At 42.2% G+C, this 5000-nt stretch overlaps 1 protein-coding gene across 1 annotated transcript in view; it reads left to right on the top strand.

Moving 5' to 3' along the window:
• The first annotated feature begins 2956 nt into the window (after positions 1-2956).
• The window catches only part of nab (NGFI-A-binding protein homolog), a 362254-nt gene continuing 360210 nt past the window's right edge, over positions 2957-5000 (top strand). Inside the window, exon 1 of the mRNA XM_086542106.1 lies at positions 2957-4850. The gene's annotated coding sequence lies outside the window, so the exon portion shown is untranslated. The remainder of the gene's footprint in view (positions 4851-5000) is intronic.

The following is a 5000-nucleotide window of genomic DNA, read 5'->3' as shown; positions in this document are numbered from 1 at the left end:
TTTTTTTTTTTTTTTTTTTTTTTTTTGCCTTTCTCTTGGTCTCTCCTTTTTTTTTCTTTTTTTTTCTTTTTTTTTTTTTTTTTGTTTCTTCCCTCCTTTATCTCGCTCTACCTTCTGTCAATTGCTTTCTCCACGCTCCCTACTCTGATATTTTCTTTCACGGACTCATAGCTTAGACTCATTCTCTTTCTTAACGCGAGGGGAATATATATGTGTATATATATATGTACATACATACGTGTGTGCATGTATATATATATATATATATATATATATATATATATATATATATATATATATTTATATATATATATATATATATATATATATATATATATATATATATATATATATATATATATATATACTGTATACATATACAGTCACACACACACATATTTATACATATACATGTATATGTAGATAGACTGTCATATATATATATATATACATACATATATATATATATATATATATATATATATATAAGATATATATAGATAGATAGATAGATAGAGATATATAGATGAGAGTAGAGAGAGAGAGAAAGAGAAAGAGAGCGAAAGAGAAAAAGAAAGAGAGAGAAAGAAAGAGATAGAGAAAGAGAAAGAAAGAAAGAGAAAGAAATAGAAAGAAAGAGAGAGAGAGAGAGAGAGAGAGAAAGAGAGAGAGAGAATATTAGCAAGAAGGGGAATTCATCGGCAAATATGCAGAGCAGCCAAGAACCATGCATGTGTGCTAACGTCTTACAGAGCTGTTGCGACAGATGGTATCATTAACATATATACACCTCCCCTTCGATCAAGTTCATATTTATTGCTAAGGAGTTGATGTAAAGTGCTATTGCTTCGATAATCTTACAGTATATGTGTTTGTTTTTAATCTGCGTGTTTTTCTTCATTGTGTTTGCTGTCTGGGGGGGGGGGCGTGATGGTTCTGGCCTTAGCGATGTTTAAAAGTTCTGTTCATAATCCAGTCAATCGTTTCGAAATATTTTGATTTTTCTTTCTCTTCAGATATACATGCACAAAAGACAACATCACTAAAGAACACACACAGGCACACACACACACACACACACACTCACAACATACACATACACAGGCACACACACACACACACACACTCACAACATACACATACACAGACACACACACACACACACAGGCACACACTCACAACATACACATACACAGACACACACACACACACACACGCCATGTTCATATCGTTCATTTAATCCAAGTCCTTCCAGCTTCCCCATTTGTTACATATCTCAAATATTCCTTCTCTTTCATTCCCCTTTCCTTTCATTTTATTCTTTGCATTTCCCTGTGCCATGTTCTATCTTTCCTTTTTATGTATTCTCCCTTCCTTCCTCTGGCTCTCTCCTCTCTTGTTCCCTCCAACCCTGCATCGCGTTTCTTCATTTTTCTTTTGACGTCTTCATCATCTCTCTCTCTCTCTCTCTCTCTCTCTCTCTCTCTCTCTCTTTCTGTCTTTCTATATCTGTCTTTCATGTTTTTTTTTTGTTTTTGTTTTTTTCTTCCCTTCGTATCTATCTATGTTTATCATATTCTGTTTCTTTCTTTTTCTCTTCCTTTTTTTTCTCTTCCTCCACCACCACCCCTCCTCCTCTTCCCCCCCCCCACCACCCTCCCCCTCCTGCCCCTCCCCCCACTCCCTGATCTGCTCGTATCTTGCGGCAACTAACATCAGACTGAGTAATTAACATTCGCTCTTAAGTTTCCGTTCCAGCCATGTCTCACCGAGGACTTCGAGACGTCTTGTGTGTACGTGTGTGTGTGTGTGTGTGTGTATGTACGCATTTGTGACTGCGTGTGTGTGTGTGTGTGTGTTGTGTGTGTGTGTGTGTGTGTGTCTTTCCTTGTAATGCGTATGGTTGTGTTTACGTTTACTGAATTAGTAGTGTTTGGCGCTGCTCATATGTTGTGAAATGTACGTGCTGGTAATTCCATATCCAGGGGGGTCCAGGTGCGGGAACCGAGCTTTCTTAAACAAATAATCCTTAATCAATGTTATCTCAGCGCTTTCTTAAACGACACACACGGAGAAGACACGAAGCCAGACCAACAAAGCGAAGACTCGACCCGAAAAGCTCTCGTCGTCAAAATTCTGGAGTCTGCCTTGTTAGAACTTAAGTCCCCATTTTCTATGAGTCTTAGATTCTGGACTCGGCTAAGAGTAATGCTTCTGAGACGTTGCCGAAGGCTACCAGGAGATGCAGTTATTTCAAGGAAAATATTGCGTCAGTTTTCGAAAAGGCATTCGCTCTAGCCTCGGCAATATTTCAGTCGAAAGCACACACGAAAAATACAACGACAACTGTCTAAGTTGTGATGTAATCTACTCAAAATCCGAAATTTGTAATTGATTCATAGCGTAATAAAAATAGGTTATTGACAACTCTAAGCACTGCAATTCCACATAGTAGTGTTCAAGCCGTTTCTATTATTTTCGAGTACTTTCGCTTGTGTGACCAGGCCTTGGAATTCATCAAAATCCTCGTTAACACTCGGAAAAGAAAGTGTTTTTACGGCTACTTTTAATATTCACGAGAGAAAAAAAAGAAAAAAAGATCTACAGCTGCAGCGAAATTATCTAATCTGGACGGTAAATTTCGAAACTTTTTGAGAATACCGAAATGGGACTAGAGTGAATGCAGTGATAAATGGATATCCTAATGTTCTCATTCTATAAAAGTTAAAGGTATCTGTACAAAAGGATTCTTATCGTCGTATTTATTCTACACACAAAGTCTACCCGCGGACGGAACTAACCTAATCTACTTAACAAAGTAAATAAACATTGATTTGAAAATTTGCAGACGGTCCTTGCAGAATTTCGACATTTATTAAGGTAGGCCTTTTTTTTTTTCTTTCCATCAGTTAAAGTTTTTGTGGTCTGGTGACATTTTTGAATGTAAGAGGAAAATATATCCCCCTAAATGATAAGCAAAAGGTATCTCGGGGAGGAAAACAAGTGCACTCGACACAATGAAATATAGAACAACTTTATTACAAATGGATGACTAGTACACTCTTGAATTATGAGTAACATAGTGGTATTGACATAACGATTGTTCCTAATACTCCAAAACTGACCATTGGACGTTTAACCTAATCATACTCGCTCGGCCGAGGCTACAAATCCGAAAATACGTAATGGTATATAGAATTTATACTCTTATATCTTACTCCTATCTGAGATATATGGTTCTTATCTAGAGCTAAAAGTTAAATGAATTTCCATGCAATGAAATGCTGGCGCGCCGAGTTGGTTGCGAGGGCGCGCGTCTGGCAGCAGCGTAGTTCGCCGCGCCGCCGCTAGATGGCAGCACCGTCCGCGCAACCCGAGTCCGAGCGCGTTTTTTGTCTTCGGTTTTTTATGGGTTCGTCCCACTCGCCGGGTTTTTTTGCCAGTCTTTACAGTGGGTCTCGACGAGCGGCGCAGTGAACATGAGCGTCAGTCCGCGGGGTGTGCAGGAGGAGAGCACAGGTGCACACGAGCGGTGCATGTGAGTGAGGGCCAGCACGCACGGCCGTACACACACGTCTACCAGGAGAGCAGCAGGCCAGGCAGGCAGGCAGGCAGGCACCACGCCGGCCGGGTTGTGCTATCAGCCAGCCAGGCACACACGCAGGCAGGCAGGCAGGCAGGCAGGCAGGGACTCTGCAAGCAGGAGGAATAAACTGGAGGCACCGAAGTGTCCTGTCACTGTGCCTCGCCCGAGTGCCAGCCGGGGAAGGAAGCCAGCGAGTCGACCGACCGACCGACCGACTGCCACAAGACGTCGCAGCTCCTTGTCAGAGTTTTACCTACGTCTTCGAAGGGAATTTCGTGCTTCGGGTGTCTCCTGCCTCAAGCACGGAGCTCCTGCATGCTTACTAGTGCCGCCCGGTGTGACCCTGTGTGACCCTCTGTGGCACTCTCCTCTCCGTGAACCCGTTTCTTCATCCGACATGCACACGAGGGCGACGGCAGCGTGAAATTCGGCAGCCGTCGAACGGTTGGTTCCCTGTCCCTCCCCCAGCCGAGCGAACGCGTCTATAGTCCTGCAGACCTTATTTACAGCAGGTGTCGGCCGCCCTCGGGCTAGGATAGGAGGAGGCTGGGTCACCCCTATCTATGTGAAACATGTGACCCGACGAGTGATCTTAGGAAATAAGTAGAGAAACGAGAGGGACGTCGAGGATATATATATATACATATATAAAGAGCCAAACGCGATCGGACGAAATCGGAAGCGATACCATACACAAGACTGAAATATCTCACTCGAAAAAAAACAAAACAAGAAGCAAAACTTATCAAGTATTCCCCATTGGAGAAAAACGAAAAAAAAAACGGATTCCGTTAAGTAAGTCCCCACCGTTTCACCTCCGAGACTATCGTGTATGGGGGAAAGAGGATTTTAGCGTGTGCGAAGTGGGTAGTAGTGTTTTTTATCTGCAATATGCAAATAGTGATTGCCACACACAAGACGACAACACGCAACTGAGGTTCCAACCGCTTAAAGTAAAAAGAAATTTAAAAAAAGGAACAAACAAAAGAACCACAACCAAAAGACAAAATAAGTGTTTTTGAGGCGGATTTCCCCCCCCACCCCCACCCCCCAAAAAAAAAATGTTGCTGGCGATGGTTGTGACTGGAAGTGTGGTTGGCTAATGAAGCTGTGAACGTTGCAAGCAGAGATTGAAGGTGTCGATGGTGATGATGACATTGATGATGATGATGCCAGTGATGACACCACTCCACTGATGTCACCATGCACACCAATCACGGCTGAGGTGGTATGCCAGCTGGATCGGAATCCTGCATAACAGTTGGTTAGTGTTGGTGGATGTGATTCGCTTTTGAGTTTTGAGTTTTTTTTTTCTTTCTTTTTTTTTTCTTTGGTTTTGGTTTTCAGAAGTGTGAGCGTGAGCGTGTGCATACGCTTGGCGGCGTCTGTGCATGGCGATGTGTATGCATGATCG

Source organism: Penaeus japonicus, unplaced genomic scaffold (assembly GCF_977035675.1).
Source record: "Penaeus japonicus unplaced genomic scaffold, GWHDUDI00000001_assembly GWHDUDI00000011, whole genome shotgun sequence".
In the NCBI taxonomy this organism is placed as follows: Eukaryota; Metazoa; Arthropoda; class Malacostraca; order Decapoda; family Penaeidae; genus Penaeus; species Penaeus japonicus.
The sequence above is the reverse complement of the archived record's forward strand: the minus strand, read 5'-3'. Positions and strand labels throughout refer to the sequence as shown.